We start from the raw sequence: 18,187 nt of genomic DNA on the forward strand, positions 1-18,187 counted from the left end.
TTTTGATAAGGTTTTCACTATCATTTAGAGAATTTTTTCAGGAAGGTTTATGTACCTATATAATACATGTATATTACATATGTAAAAAGTATAGAAAGTCGAGCAAAGTATTTATGTATTAGCGACAACAAAAACGTTTCTTCACTAACGTTTCTTCATTAACGTACCGACGTTTCGGTTTCAGTTGATCAACTTGTATTGAACCACAAGAATTGAACAAGATTTTCAACATGATAATCTTTATTGAAAGAGGGTTCACATATATACTTTCAAACAGAGAGTCGATCAACTCGGATTGAAACTCAACTGGAGTCTTTTTTAAAAACGTGTAAACGTTGATTTATAGAAATTGTGCATTTTTTCTAATTTCATCATTCAAATATTAAAAAAAAAATCATTTTAAATGCATCTATTAGGACGGGTTGTTTCATAAAATTTGAACGATTCATCCAATTTCAAAGTTCATTTTCATGTTCTGTGAAAGCCCTATTAAAGTTCTGTTTTTATCATTATTGCCAGTCAATTCACAAAACTGAAATATTAACAAAACTTGAAAAGTATCTTTGAAATTTGACGAATTGTTCAAATCCTGTGAAAAAACCCGTCTTAAGAATTGCGTTTTGGTTTTTTTTGAATGAATGAATAAATTACAATCGTGAAAATTAACCCAGTTCCCGACATTTAATCGAGCTGAGACTCGGCAGGTAGACTCGCTGTCAAAGTAAAAATAATTAATTGCAATGTTTAAAACTGATTTGTCTTCAATAGTCTTACTTTCAATTATTTTACAAGCAATAATTATTCGCCTGAAACACTCATCCACATTGAAAAATCTCCTGATAAAAGATACATGACGCCAACAGGACTCGAACCCGTGTCCCTTCGATTTCCGGTCGACAGCTCTGACCACTGAGCTATGGCGGCTTATCTCTTATCCGCGAAATAATTCAATATATGCTAGTGTTTCATTCAACAATTACTGCTTGTTACATTTTTTCACCTGAAACCACCAACTTTATTTTATATGAGAAAGGCATTGTAAGTGCTAACTCTCTCACTAGATGGCGTCGAGACAAATTGTCTACATTTTAAAACAACCAACTTAATTTTATATGAGAAAGGCATTGTAAGTGCTAAATCTCTCACTAGATGGCGTCGAGACAAATTGTCTACATTCGGAAATCGAAGGGACACGGGTTCGAGTCCCGTTGGCGTCATGTATCTTTTATCAGGAGATTTTTCAATGTTGATGAGTGTTTCAGGCTAATAATTATTGCTTGTAAAATAATTGTTACTCTTTGTGCTATGCATAAAAAAATCTTGTCTTAAACATTAGTTTACCAAAAAATAAGTGTTACTTTCGTTTACTATCTATTAATGCAATGGATGCTATAATATTACACTGCGAATAATTTCATTGAGTGCCAAAATATAACTGTACTAGCTGACATGTACCCAGCGTTGCTGTGAGTTATCCTTATGAGATAGACATATACCATAATAGACTTTTTTGTAGGCCTTTTAAAGATATACAATTCCTCAGTACATTATTTTGATGTATCTCATAAGGTTTAGCCAGCGTTAGCAATGTAAGCGACTGAAAAAAAAAAAATTCACGACTTGATTACAAAACATCGACTTTCTTCTACTTTCTATAAGTATAATATAAATGTATTATATATATAAACCTTTCTGAAGAAAATTTTTGAAAACTTTTCTGAAAACCCTATCAAAATCCGTTGCGTAGTTTAGAAGAACTAAGCGCATAAACAGACAGATGCTGATAGCGACTTTGTTTTATACTACAGGGTTTTCCAATAAAAAATCAATAATCATCTCTCGATAGCGCAATCCATTCACCGTAACTGTTGCTCCAGCCTCATTTTAGAAAAAGTAAGGTCCAATAACTCCGCCGGACCATAAACCGCACCAAACAGTTACACGTTGAGGATAGAGAGGCTAATCAACAATAACTCTTGGGTTTTCCGAGCCCCAGATGCGACAATTTTGCTTTTTGATGAAGCCACCGAGGTGGAAATGGGCCTCATCACTCAAGATGATTTGCATTTGATTAATTCAAGTGAATTTCAATCATTTCAATGCGTTGTTGAAGCGTGTATCGTTCCATTTTTATAAATGGCATAGTTTCTACTTGTCAAATGTCAAAAAATGACAGCTTCAAAAGTAACATCTACCGAAATAGCGGGCTATTCAAAATAACACCTCTTATTGTAAACCCTGTATTTAACGGTTGATGTCCTGAAAACTTGGAAGGTGAACATTAACAAATAAGGAATTCCTTATTGCTTTGCAAAAAAAAACATATGTTCAGGAAAAACGAATTTGTATGATGGGTACGAGAATGTTCGTCTCACGGCTGATTACGCTTTCTGCTTCAGTATTTCCGTGAAGGCTTTAGTTCTGGCAAACAGGTCCTGAAACTTTTTTGTGATATTTTTCCTTTGGAGTTCAAATCTGTCCGTAGCAATATTTCCAGGAATCCTTCAAACACATAATATGTCAGTGGCGTATTATCAATAGTGACGCTTACTCAAAATAATGTTAAATAAAACAGTAGATATAAACGTGAAAGAGACTTGCGGAAAACGCGAAAATTTTTGTGCAAGCCAATTCAGAAGTGAAACACAAAAAAATCTCTTAGGATTAAACTTTCATCCCCAGGAACTGGAGTTGACCGCGCTAACAACCGATTCGATAAGACTGATTAATAATTATATCGAAGGTAAAATTTAAAAAAATCTTAAGTGCGCGAATTCTGCGTCTCAAAATGGCATATCAGGGCGTAAGATCATTCAACACGTTTTCCAAACTCGGCAAAATACGGCTTGAGGTATGTATTTATTTTACTTGGAGGTACGGTTATTAATTTTGCTGCTGAAATATTTTTTGAATCGAGTGAAAGATTTTTGAAGGCTTTTATTGCCTGGTATTTGTAGCGTCTTTGTCCAAAGCTTGTATTTACCGTCGGAGTATTTATGTGTTTTTTTGTACGCTTGTATAAATAAGTATTGCTATGTTATGGAAATTTAAGTACTCGCACGCCACTGATACGTCTATTACGAGGTAACTTTCCCTTGCAACTTCCCTTTGAAGCTTTATTATGGAACTTTTGTTCGGCGAAGCTTTGCTTTGCCAGTCCTCGAACTTTTCTGTCTGCAAACTTATCTACAAGTATTCGAATTTATTTATTAAGAATATGAAGATAATAACATCGCGCTATGACTCCATAGTAAAAAAATCCACCAATAAAAAGATCAAGAAGTGTGTGATATTGTACAAATGTTAAAACGAAGAATATAACATAGTCAGCGCGACGACTCTTGTGTGCGAATCCCAGAACGCACCTAAGAAGTTAAAAACTAGTGGGATATTATTTTCATACAATATAAATACGGTTTGGAACGTTGCCAGAGCGCGTCAGAGCAAAAATTCGCTATTCCAGTGAGCAGCGACCAAGATTTTTTTTCATTTTCCTTTCTATGTTTTTTTCTACTTCATCATTGTGTGAATACAATTAATATTGGATGAGTATTTAAAAGTTTTTGTCCTCTCTAATTTAAAATATGTTTTGTTAAATAATCTAAATAATAATTAATTTGCATGTATTTACAAATTAAATGCTTTTCCTTGGATTTTGCTAGTTTTTGAAGAGTAGTTAAAAAAAATTTTACCACGTTTACATTTTAGCACTTTTTTAGGCGGTTTACTAAGGATGGGTTGCTTCAATTTTCGGGTTCTGTGATGTCTTATTCAAGTTCTGTTAATATATCATTAAAGGTCAGTTACTTGATAGAATTGAAATAATAACATAACTTGAAAAAACCTTTCACAGAACTTGAAAATTTACTATGAAATTTGAAGAATTGTTCAAATTCTCTGAAACAACCCGTCCTTACAGATAACATTACAGTTAAGTGACGCGTGACAGTTAAGTACTAAAACAACGAAAATTGAAAGTACTCCAATTGACGTACTTTTCGCTTGCCACTTTGAGATTTCTTCAGCTCGTCTATATATTGTAACGTCATTGGTTGGGACAAATCATAGACATATGAATATTAGTAGACCTGCCCTAAGTGATTAAAAGCGTATTATTCCCCACTCCCCATACCGGTTCCATTGGAGCCGGCTGGGCTCGCGTATGGCTTCCCGTGAATCTTGAGAATGTGACGTCATCATTCTTGTTCGAACTAGCGTCGAGCTATGGTCGAGGCATTTTATGAAATAACACGGCAAAATAGTGGCTTGTGATATGAAAACTTGTAAAAATAGATGTGAAAAAGAGAATAAACCCAATTGTCGTATAACATTCCATATGTAAGCATCATTTTAAGCTTATTCACGTCGTATAAATATGAATCAGTTGTAGAAACATTATACTATCACATCGAGCCAACATTGGTCGAATGTAGCGATTCTCAAGTGTGCGCATCGTTGTTACTGGGAAGTAAATTATGAACACTTATAAAAGTGTCTTAACTAAATACGTAAACAAAATATTCGACTCTGAAAATAGAAGAAATTTTTTTGCTGAATTTGGACTTCGCAAATTTGTTCATAACGTGGCAAGTAATTTGCGCTCCCATGTAAAAATGTCTATTCATTCAAAAGCAGATTTTACTTTTAAGAACTAAATGGTGATATTATAATGCGAGATGCCTATATACTGTCAGATTGATTTATTGACGAATCACAGTCAGCTTTACCCCCTTCCTTCTTCAACAGTTGATTTTACCCCTCACCTTTAATTTCTAGTCTATATATTCATATGTCTGTGGGACAAATATATTTTGTGAGGTGGTGAGACATTTAACGTTTTTCTGTGGAACATATGTAATGCATATCATATCAGGTACTCGGCGCCCAAATAACCGATTAAATATTTATTGAAATGATCGGAAATAATCAAACTGAATACTCGAGTAGATATTTCGAGAAGAGAAGCATAATTTTCAACGCATCAACAAGTCAAGTTGATGTCTGGATAAACTGCCGAACATGTACTATATTTAGTGGGTTTCGTATATTGTTTTTATCTGTTGGTAATAGTGAGCTAAATTTTATTGGTAAACGAATAAAAAATACCGAATACTACATGGTGTCTGGAAAGAAGATGATACTAAAAAAAAAAAAAAGTAGTATATGATTAACGAGCGCGAATTTTAACCTAACCTCAAATAACCTAATCTAATCTAACCCAACCTAAACTCAAATCATTAATTTCCAGTGTTTTCGCAAAATTTTAACAAATCATCAAATTTAAAAGCTTTTTTTTTAAAGAAAGACTAACATTCCCGGGTTACGAATAACTTGCTTGTGTTGTGATGGAGGACTTTGCTAGCCGAGGAATTGAATACACTACTCCTGGGTGGGACCTAAACGCGATGTCAACTCAGCCACCGACCGATCAAAGCTATTTTTTTTTATTTCAGTTCTGTGAAACAAGTGACCCATAATAATTATATTTTTAATAAAAAAAAATTAATAGAACTTTCATGTAATTCGAAAATTATCGAAATTTCTCGAAAAACAATAGCTAGTGTTGCTTTTACGTTCAACAGATGGCTTGTTTTTTTATCAAAAAAAGCATGTTTTTTCAACAGATGGCACTGTTTTTCAAAATAAACCGTGTTTTTACCTGTCAATATGACATGTATATAATACAGTTATATGAAAATACACCCGTAGTCGAAGAACTTTCGGAGATTTAAGATTTTGAACAAACGAACATAGCAATATGTTTTCTCTGTGTATCTATGTACATAAAAGAAATGCGAAAGTTAATTTCGGAAGACTTGAATAAAATGAACATAATTATATTTTAAGTATTTCTGAAGCCATGTCTCCAGCGACAAACTGTTGAAATTCACGGGTCACAAAGAATTCTCGGACACCCTGCTTAAAAAAACCATTAAATATTGCCAGAATTTCTCAGGACATTAATTATTTATAGCTGGTTTCGTTCAGTTGGCCGAACCACTGAATAGCAAACCGTTAGAAGTGTATTTGAGGTCAGTTCGAAGAATGGTCAATTATATCATCCGTCTGCTGGTATTGATCAAACACTATACTTAAACTAGGGGATAAAAACCCACGGCCGCGGTTTGAAAACTTCAATTTTCTTTTTTTAAACTTCCGTTTACTACAATTCTAAACTGTCATTTTTACACAGACATATGAATATATAGACTAGAAATTAAAGATGAGGGGTAAAATCAACTGTTGAAGAACGAAGGGGGTAAAGCTGACTGTGATTCGTCAATAAATCAATCTGACAGTATATAGGCATCTCGCATTATAATATCACCATTTAGTTCTTAAAAGTAAAATCTGCTTTTGAATGAATAGACATTTTTACATGGGAGCGCAAATTACTCGCCACGTTATGAACAAATTTGCGAAGTCCAAATTCGGCAAAATAAATTTCTTCTATTTTCGAGTCGAATATTTCGTTTATGTATTTAGTTAAGACACTTTTATAAATGTTAATAATTTACTTCCCAGCAACCAACCAGCTTTGTGTTTCGCGTCCAGACGTATCTCGATGTGATAGTATATGTTTCTACAACTGATCCATATTATACGATGTGAATATGCTTAAAATAAAGTAAAATAATGCTTATATATGGAATGTAATACGACAATTGGGTTTATTCTCTTTTTCACATCTATTTTTACAAGTTTTCATACCACAAGCCACCATTTTGCCGTGTTGTTTCGTAAAATGAACCGATGATGCCTCGACCATAGTTCGCACAAGAATGATGACGTCACGTTTTCTAAATTCACTTGAGGCCATACGCGAGCACAGCCGGCTCTAATGGAACCGGTATGGGGAGTGGGGAATAATACGCTTTTAATCACAAGCAAATGCTTTCAATGGAAGAGTAGTAAAAAAATACAAGATGTAAAATGAATTATGTACCATGTAAACTTATTATTAAAAATAAAAAATAATTACAAAAAAAAAAAAAAAAAAATCACTTAGGGCAAGTCTACTAATATTCATATGTCTATGCATTTTTATAATAATACTACCAGATATCGAAATTCTTTTCTGATCGATAAATGGATAACATTTTTTATGAGAGTCTTTTACAAGAGTTTCAACTGCTCTCCGCTAACCGAAGCCAGTGAGACTATGGCTTCCCCGATTAGGGTATGTTGTGAGCAGAGATGTACTTTATTTCAAATAAATCCATTTCAAATGGAAATGCAAAATGGGTATTTTCCATTTTGCATTTTAAATGCTTTTCTCAGTGCATTTTCCATTTAAAATGCTTTTTTGCAACATTCTTCCTACTATCTCCACTCATCTTTTTTTCTTAAGCCCCAAATATCAGTCGGTCCTCAACCTCGATATGAGAGGTAATTTACATTTGTAAAGTTGCTCCCTGGTAGGAGCCCTGGCAATTGAGTGATACCATTACAAAAAATACTGATTCAAATTCTGAACATGGGGCCATGACGCTGTAATATTAAATGTTAGATAGCAGTTTCTATGTTTTTACGTTGGCAACATTTGTCCCGCCCAAATTTTTTGTGGTTCATAATCCGTAGTCGTGGCATTTTTTGATTTACCATCATGTAATATTTTGTTCTACATTGATGTCCATTATTAAATGAAAAAATTGTTTAAAAATTCTATAATTATTTTAATTGTTTGACCTGAGAAACCATTTTGCATTTTCAATGCATTTTGAAACTAGGTATTTTGCATTTTGCATTTGAAATGCTTTTCTAAAAACCATTTTGCATTTTGCATTTTGAGATGGAAAAGTTTTGACCCATTTCCATTTTGCATTTCAAATGGTTTTGGGTACCCATTTTGCACATCTCTGGTTGTGAGGTTAAAAGATACGGAAGAAGATTGGGAAGAAGAAGCTGGGGAAATACCTGGCAATCCAGATCCTATGAATTGACATTCCGAAACATTAAACGTCATACGGTTTCGTAAAAATATTAATAAATTGACAATGTTGAATTGAAATACTAACCTAAAATGCATTAGCAGCCACATTTACTTTTTTGAAACAAAAAGGGAGTTCATTTATAATGAGTTCTTTACTTACAACTTGTTATGTGAACAAATTTGGAATAAATGTTGGAGAAGCAGTCGATTTAAAATTAGTGTGAATTAATTTTTTAAATATAAATTAAAATAATGGACGAAAGAGACATCTCTGATCAGTTTTGGATAGATTTTGCTCTGCAGGTGAGTGATGACGAATTCCAGTCACCTTTGCATTGATCAGTTGGATTCATCCAGATTGTATCGTTTGTCAAAAGAGGTTTATTTAAGACTAAAATGATTAAAATATTTTTTGTCACAATAATGTGGCAGTACGTTTGAATTACAAATGTGCTAATTCATCATTATTAATAATTCTACTCTCTTGAGAGCTGGTTGACATATTATAATCTCATAGTGCGAATGCAAATATATTATTGTGTTGATCTGCCGTCTGTTGCCGAATTTGAAGATCAAGGAGTGGAACTCAATTGCGAGTGCTATTTTCTGGTGAGTCTTTCTGTTTATATGTATTTTGGTGGCTGGTTTATAAGTGTTGCTTCTCCTGCAGAGTGAATTCAATGATCAATCCATTTTTTTTCATAGGGAATTAAAATATTCCCTGATGGTCTGTGCTATTTACAAGCCAGATTATCACCAAATTTTCTGTTGTACAATAAAAAATAAAAAAAATAAAAAATCGTTTCTGCAAGCCCGAACCAATGTAGCGTCATTGGCCCGGATGGATTCAACTAGCCGTGTTTACGAATTATTTCAATTCTTAGAGCTTCGTTAGTTCAATCCCGTTTTTTGCATAACGAACGAAATTATTAAAAAAATATGTATAAATTGACAGTTAACCGAAGCTTATCTGATACTATGGAGTATAAGAGAATGGCTGCGATAAAATTTATCTATAGTCGGTCTTCGTTGAATCTATTTCGTAAATATCGTATTGACATAGGACTTAATCGATCTTCCTTGCTAGACACCCAAAGAAAATAAATAGAGCGTATGTGGGGATCGGTCGAATAGTGAATTTGAATGTTGAAAATATATTACGTTTCAATAATCGGGTAAAATTCGGTTTAGGGGAGTCACTCGAATAACCGAAATTGAACTTGATTTGGACTAATTTAGGGCTGGGGAATCCGAATCTGCAAGAATTAGGTGGGGGTCGGCACTATTAACTGAGTTATAGGGTCTTGAAATTTCGTACGCGATACATAGAAACCATGTTTTATTTATCAACTATGACTTAAGAAAATCAAATTAATAACTATTTAACACTTTTGAAATTTCAGTAGTGCCAACCAAAAAAAGAAAAGTGTTGCCATATAATAATAATATCAATGCATGGAAAATTCTGAAAATTATATATAACTATAACTCAGTTAATAGAGCCGACCCCCACCTAATTCTTACAGATTTGGATTCCCCAGCCCTAAATTAGTCTAAATCAAGTTCAATTTCGGTTATTCCAGTGACTCCCCTAAACCGAATTCATTCCCAATAATCTATAATGCGTAACTGTGAAAAAACCAATTAACATCGTGGGACATGACAAAAACGTAATGTACAAACTTGTCGAAACTGTCCACTTAAGTGAAAATAACACTTAAATTAGATTTGAATTTAATTGTCATTTTCAAAATTGGAACTAATTGTGAATTCAGACAAGTGATAAAGTTCCTTCTTATGATACACAACTCCACTGTACAACTTTCGATCTATAATTATGTTTTATTTAATGCTAGCTGATGGTAACCAGGCGTTGCTTGGGGTTAGCCTTAGGAGATAGACATATACCATTGAGGACTTTTCTGTAGGCCTTTTTAATATATACAATTCCGTAGTACATTATTTTGATGTATCTCATAAGGTTTAGCCAGCATTAGCAACAATGTAAGCGCCCAAAAATATTTTTTTACGACTTGATTACAAAACATCGACTTTTTCTCTACGTTCTATAAATATAATATGCATTAATTATATATATAAACCTTCCTGAAGAAATTATCTAAATGAAAGTGAAAATCTTATCAAATTCCTTTGGGTAGTTTAAAAGAACTATGCGCACAAACGGACAGACGCGAATATCGATATTGTTTTATACCATTTAGAGATTCTTCATGTGCATCTCTTAACCCAAGGCTGCCCAACCTTTTTAACAGTTGGGCGAAATTGACGATTTAAAAATCACCGGCGGGCCACTAAATACTGACGGTTCCTATTTCCATGGGGGGGGGGGTTGTTAGAGAATTTCTATAATTCTATAAAACATAATTCCCACAAAAAAAATCTAAAATGAGTGCTCCCCACAAAATATTAAATCCATAGGGGGGGGGGGGGTTGTTACAGAACTTCGCTGAGAAAAATTCCGCACACCCAAAACCTTCATATGTGATTCCCCACAACAATTTTTCGAATTCCATGGGGGGGGTGGCTACAAGATTCCATTTCGGACGCAAAAAAATATTATATCAAAAACCGGTGTATTTTTGTTTAAAAAGTAAGTGTTTATTATTATTATATGTTTACATTATTTGTGATTTGGCTGATTTAAATAACTTAAATAATAGGCGACCAGTCGCCTTTTAGATTTTTTCGTCGCTGATTCTCGTTCTGAGTTGCCTAAATAGCGATAAATCGCCTTCGTTGGCAACACTGGTGACCGCGCGCAAGCAGCATTGTTTGTTTTACCGCGGGCCCGCGACACTTTTTCAAATTGGCGGGTTTTTTGAAAATGGTTCACGCGGGCCACTTATAATTCGTTCACGGGCCACAATGTGGCCCGCGGGCCTGGGGTTGGGCAGCCTTGTCTTAACCCTTTCATCCCCAGTGTTAATTCAAATTAACATGAACTTTGTGAATTTTTTTACCGTAACGGTAGCGATTTAGAAAAGCCACATTTTCGTTTTCTTATAGTTTGTAGTCTTTTCTATGGCATCTATTTTTTCCGCTCGGTTGAAATCCTTATTCCCGCCACAACAACGATAAATATTTTGACATCTGCTGATTGTGAGTTTCATCGAATATCTGCCGTCATTGATTACTTAATTTAAGGTGAGATATCAATATTTTATACTCGAATTACAAATATTTTAACGCGTTAAGATATGTTTTATAATAAAAACATCAGTTTAATTCACTGATCACAGTCATTTGCCAAAATATTGTAAATTGAATTTCAATGTTCATTCAAATTAACACTGGTAGTGACGGACATGTTTTCGACTAGTATGGCGAATTTTTAAAGATTTATTATCTTAGATTATTTCTTTATTTATGAATTTTGTTTGTACCTTAGAGATTATCACTACATTGTCAATGTGCATTTTTGACATGAAACAGTTATTTGTATTACTTTTGTGTTATGTTTATTTTACGTTACTATTTAAAAAATACCCTCTGACGCCCAATGTTAATCCAAATTAACATAGAAAAATTTCTAAAAAAAAAAAAAAATTAAATGCCAAAAATTTTCAAATAATTTTCTGAGGTATTATAAAGCATTACATATTTTATATGTGTGGAAACGATAAAGGATGAAAGGGTTAAACCTACTTTTTTTTCATCACTTTTAATGACTCTATATCGCTTTTTAAATGTGTGTTGAATTTTCATTTTGATGAAATATCATGGTACCATTAAAAATAATCACTTCTAGAAATATGTACAGTGGACGCCACCATCACGAGACGAATGTTGGTGACGTCAGAATATATATTCCGTTTTACGACTTTTCAATTTTACTTCGATTTTACAATCATAAACACACGCTCATAGCCGCTTTTACATACAGGACTGACCAAAGTTGTAGGTACTCTCTTTTTTAACATTAGCTCCACACAGGAGGCCCTTAGGAAAAAAAATCCCTCGGGGCCTATGTCAACTTCGGGGATGCTGTGTGGAGGGTATTTTTAGGGAAAGAAAGAAGATGAAGTTCTGGGAAGGAAAAAGGTATAGGAATCTGTGGGTTAATGTGTATACGAGTGACGTACGTATCAATCCATCCCTAATCTACCAGGCCAAAAGGACAGGTCAAAAGATCTCACTCAACCAGTCTCTCCTGATCCGGCCCGCCACGCAGTAGGTGGGAAAATGGTGCCAAAACCTAGTCAAACCTCATGAACCTGGACACCCCTGCTAAGTCACCAAACGTAAGAAACCACTTGGGGTGACCTGTGGCAGAGGTTTTGGTTATCAAATAAATGGTTCCCGGGGCGGCGGTACCCATACCCGCCTCCCAAATTGTCAAATGCCATCGTTAAAAATTGAAACCTTGTTTCAAATGGCTTTAGCCGTGTTTCTCGGAGGGTGAGTATATATTGTTAAAACACGGAACAGCAAGGAGTTAATGAATAATAAAATGTCAATTTAGGCATAGTAAGAATGACAGTTGTTCGGGTAAAACTTTACCTTTCCGGAATAAAGGTAAATTAATATAGGTAAGTATTCGGAATCGCTGGACACGGATAATATGAAATATTTTTAAATAAAACCTTCTGATTTACCGTAAGGCGATGCCATACGTAGTAATGCAAAATCATGTGTTTTTGGTTTGAAAATTTGGTCGCCTAGAAATGTTTCAGATGCTTTAATTAATACTGCGAGTAGAATACATCTTGGCCACAGACATAGGAATTAATAGACGAGAAGATAATGGCGAGGGGTAAAATCAACTGTTGAAGAACGAAGGGAGTAAGGCTGACTGTGATTCGTCAAAATAACTCAATCTGACAGTAAATAGGCATCTCGCATTATAATATCACCATTTACTTCTTAAAAGTAAAATCTGCTTTTGAATGAATAGACATTTTTACGTGGGAGCGCAAATTACTCGCCACGTTATGAACAAATTTGCGAAGTCCAAATTCGGCAAAAAAATTCGGTTCTATTTTCAGAGTCTAATATTTCGCTTAAGTATTTAGTTAAGACACTTTTATAAATGTTCATAATTTACTTCCCAGCAACCAACCAGCTTTGTGTTTCGCGTCCAGACGTTTCTCGGTGTGATAGTAGGTATATGTTTCTAAAACTGATCTATATTATATGATATGAATATGCTTAAAATAAAGTAAAATAATGCTTATATATGGAATGTAATACGACAATTGGGTTTATTCTCTTTTTCACATCTATTTTTACAAGTTTTCATAGTACAAGTCAACATTTTGCCGTGTTATTTCGTAAAATGAACCGATGATGCCTCGACCATAGTTCGCACAAGAATGATGACGTCACGTTTTCAAATTTCACTTGAGGCCATACGCGAGCACAGCCGGCTCCAATGGAACCGGTATGGGGAGTGGGGATAATACGCTTTTAATCACTTAGGGCAGGTCTACTAATATTCATATGTCTATGATCTTGGCCTTTAAAATGATCGAGTATTTTTTAGATAATCTTTTTATAAGCCAAGAAAAAAATAATGTATAAGGCCTATGAAAACTGCTTTAAAGTTCAAAATCTCCTACTTACGAACCCATTATCGGTTATGATTTTATTGTTTAATGTGGCAAATTAAGTTATTTATAAAATGATCGAAAAAAAATTAAATATTTATGCCTGAACATCCACAAAATAAAATAAAAGGCATTTTTTGGCCATGTTTTTTTCTTGCATAAATCAAAACAGGCGGATTTAAACCTTATCGCCATTTACGTAAGGGTTGTTATTGATAGCGGCTAAATTTAAAATATTACACGACGTAGTGCATCGCCTCAATTAATATAATAGGAATCTGAATGCATTTGGGAATTTTTTTTACGTAAAATGAAAATTCGCTTTCGTTGTATGGGATGACAGCCGGAATAATTTCTATTGATGACATTTTCTTTTGTTAGTATTCCTGATATGAGTGGCTAGAATAGATATTAGGTCATTAATGGTTACCACTCAGAATGGTTTATTTATGCTTCGCCTTAACCGTGCAACGGAATTCGACAAGATTAATTAAATTTTTTTCCTCAGAGCCTCCTGTGTGGAGCTAGTCTTAAAAATAAAAAAAGTTCAACAACTACAGGGTTTTCCAATAAGAGGTGTTATTTTGATATTTTTCCCGTAAAAGATCCATGGTTTCCTTGCTTTTGTGGCACGTAGCGCCGTCTTGTTGAAATTAAACGTTTTCCAGATCAATACCATCCAATTCCGGCCATAAAAAATCATTAATCATCTCTCGATAGCGCAATCCATTCACCGTAACTGTTGCTCCAGCCTCATTTTCGAAAAAGTAAGGTCCAATGACTCCGCCGGACCATAAACCGCACCAAACAGTCACACGTTGAGAATAGAGAGGCTTTTCAACAATAACTCTTGGATTTTCCGAGCCCCAGATGTGACAATTTTGTTGTTAACGAAGCCACCAAGGTGGAAATGGGCCTTATCACTCAAGATGATTTGCATTTGATTCACTCAAGTGAATTTTAATCATTTCAATGCGTTGTTAAAGCGTGTATCGTTCCATTTTTATTAATGGCGTAGTTTCTACTTGTCAAATGTCAAAAAATGACAGCTTCAAAAGTAACATCTACAGAAATAGCGGGCTATTCAAAATAACACCTCTTATTGGAAAACCCTGTACCTTTTATACGTACATACATGTACCTCAAATTTGTAATCATCTCCATAATATATTGGTGCATAAACCGTTACATGGAGAACATAAATAAATCTTTCTTCTATCTTCTATATAAATAAAAATGTTAATTTTCTTTGGTTCAAAATTAAATCTCCTAAAGTTCTTCACCATTGCTTTGAAATTTTGACACAACTTTGCATTCGAATACGCTTGAGTTTTTATATACCTATAAATGTGTTTTTAAAACAGCGCCATTTGTTGAGACAAATTGAGCCCAGCAAGGTGTGGTGGGGTACAGCTAGTAATAATAATTATAAATTTTGTACAGAGTAGTTTTTGTGAAAAATCATCTAATGAATTAGGCATAGGCACAGACCGCCAAACACCTCGGTCTCGGCACACACTCCCTGCTTCATTCACATTCATACATCGTCTCATATACACCCTTCGGTCATTCAGACTCTCGACATGACGGGACTATTATTTGGTTCACTTGATTGTGCCATGTCTTCTTCGGACTTCCCTTGTAGCAGTTCTTTATTGCCCGCTACCTTTTCAATATTATTTTCTGGCATTTACACACTGGACTTCTAGAAGATAGTTCGAGACGGCGATTCGATAGGGACCGGACTACGAAGTCAGTACCAATTGGGCAGCCTGCGGGAAGACACGCCATTCCGGGAGGACACGAGCGAACGCTCCAAACGACATTCTACAGACATGGTCACGACATTTTATCAGCGAGGAATGATGCAGTAGTTTTTATTAAACGTTTTAGCTGGTCATCGTTTGCTACATCTAAATTTAATAACACGAAACGTGTTATTTGGCGCCCTCTTCTCTTTAACAGGTTAGAATACTTTGTCACACCTTTTTTTTTTTTTTTTTTTTTATAGTCGGAGGCGGTTTACTTACGTTCCCCGCGAGCACTTAGGCCATAGGCCCATTGTACTATCTCCCATTTTACCTCATTCCCTTGCCAGTAACCCGGTCCCTTTTATGAAGTTCACCAGGGCTGTCATTGGATATGTGGCGATGTCTTCTGGTTCCACACTGTGTCTTCCCAGGTATCTGAGCCTTATTCCCAGCAGAGCGGGGCATTGGCACCATAGGTGAATTGGAGTCTCTTCCTCCTCTTCACATTTCCTACAGATGTTGGTGTTTTCCACTCCCAACAGTTGCATGTGTCTCCTGAGATGGCAGTGTCCCGTTAATAGTCCTACCAGTTCCCTCAGTGAGTTTCTGTCCATATCGAGTAGTTGCCTGGTTCGGTTAGGGTCCGGTCCGTTTATGAGTACTTTAGATTGCCTCATTCCGGGTGCCTTCTTCCATTCCTTCCAGTGTTGGGATTTGATCCACCTCTTGATATGCAGTTTGGTGTGGCAAGCTGCTTGTCACACCTTTTAATTATGCTACCAATTTTAATTAATATCCGTGCGCAAGATCTTCGATCTGACGCACACGCCCTGGGATTTAACTTTATATAATATTAATTTAGAGATCTCTTGTTTTGCTCTGGCTCTTGTACGAAGTAGTAATAAATATAATGTTGTTATTTTAACTCTTTTATTATTACATTTGTAACATTCCGATGTTGGTTCCCGTACAGAATATTCCAAAGGCGACCCTCGTGGTTTTAGCCGTTTATATATTAACAATGGTTGCAAACTGAATTGGCTATCAATTGTTGCAATCGGTGGATTTAAACCCGCCACATCCTGAATTCTTCTACTATTCACATTCGCATCATATAATTCTCTTTAAACTCCTTTCTTCGTTCATCTGCTCTAAATGCCCAAACCATTTAAGCGCCGTCCCTTTCTTAATCTTACTCATTACGCTTACATCAGCCTTGTTTTCTATGCGGATTCATTATCCAAACTATCATATTCGCTTCAGTGATTTCGATAATTTCGTTAATCTTTAAGAAAACACATATTTTTATATCAGATAATATATTTAACATATTCATCACACAACAACAAGAATATGGCAAGAAACAAAAAATAATAAATTTTTAAAAAATAATGCATTTTTTAATACAAAACTTTTATCAGTTTGTTTTGACAAAGGATAATTTTGGGTAATAGTAATAATAATACTTCAATCATAGATGCTGATGATTAGTGTGATGTTTTGAAAATGTGATAAATTTCTTTAAACTACAAGTCTCTTAGGCAGGAGACATTTTTCAGAAGGTACCTGGCTATTCAGATACAGTCACATAAAATCATTTTAATGATTGGCTCCGCGGCAGAGCGGGGAGCAAGCTCTGAACAAATGAGTCATAGATTTAAAAAATATATATATATATATATATATATATATTACTATATTTTAAAGAACATAATATTTTATTTTTAATTGAAATTTGCACTTCATTTCAAAGCGGAACAAACTCAGTGATGTACCAATAATAAAAACATACATTAAAATTAAAGGTAATTTTACAAACATTTTGCTATTTCAACAAATTGTTTGAAATAAAGTTGAAATGTTTGAAACTCCATAACAACACAACTCGTTATAAATACTGATCACAATTTGACCAAAAGCTGAAACGGGCTGAGAATAGGCATTTAATTGGGACCGTTCAATGTCAAATATCAGAAATGGCACTGATTTGAAGCTTATCAAATGTGATGCAGGTTTGAAAAACAACAACCTAAAAAGAAAGGAATTTTTACAAACATTTTGCTATTTCAACAAATTTCCATTGTAAGGTTCAGATATCTCAAACTCCATAACACAATCGTGACAGGTGATCATAATTTGATCAAAAGCTGAAACTGAGCGAGAATGGGCGTTTAATGGGGACCGTTCAAATGTCAAATATCCAAAATGACATTTTTACAAACATTTTGCTATTTCAACAAATTTCTAATGTAAGTACATCTTTATGAACTATTTACCATACATATTTAAAGACAATGCATTTTAAACTATGGACGGCACAGAATTGAAGATGTTGCAAGAAAAACAATTAGGACATTAAAATATCACAAAATCTGACTTCAGTTGTCAGATTAACCCTAAGAAATTTAAATTAAAAAAATAGACATTTCAAATATAGAATTAAAAAAAATTTCTGTTAAAAAAATATTATACTGTAGGGGTATGTACATTATCGCTTTTCTGAATTCTTGACACATCAGTTCCAATTTTTAAAATTACACTTAAATTTTAGAGATCGCAAGAGTGAGATTCTTACAAGATAATTTTTGAGAACATCAATAATTGAATTCGGAACATAGGAATGGTTTCTTTCGAGAGATCGCAAGAGTGCGAATCTTACAAGATAATTTTTGAGAACATCAATAATTGAATTCGGAACATAGGAATGGTTTCTTTCGAGAGATCGCAAGAATGCGAATCTTACAAGATAATTTTTGAGAACATCAATAATTGAATTCGGAACATAGGAATGGTTTCTTTCGAGAGATCGCAAGAATGCGAATCTTACAAGATAATTTTTGAGAACATCAATAATTAAATTCGGAACATAGGAATGGTTTCTTTCGAGAGATCGCAAGAATGCGAATTTTACAAGATAATTTTTGAGAACATCAATA

The sequence above is a fragment of the Hesperophylax consimilis genome, chromosome 30 (genome assembly GCF_061612785.1).
Source record: "Hesperophylax consimilis isolate HC1 chromosome 30, BYU_Hcon_1.0, whole genome shotgun sequence".
In the NCBI taxonomy this organism is placed as follows: Eukaryota; Metazoa; Arthropoda; class Insecta; order Trichoptera; family Limnephilidae; genus Hesperophylax; species Hesperophylax consimilis.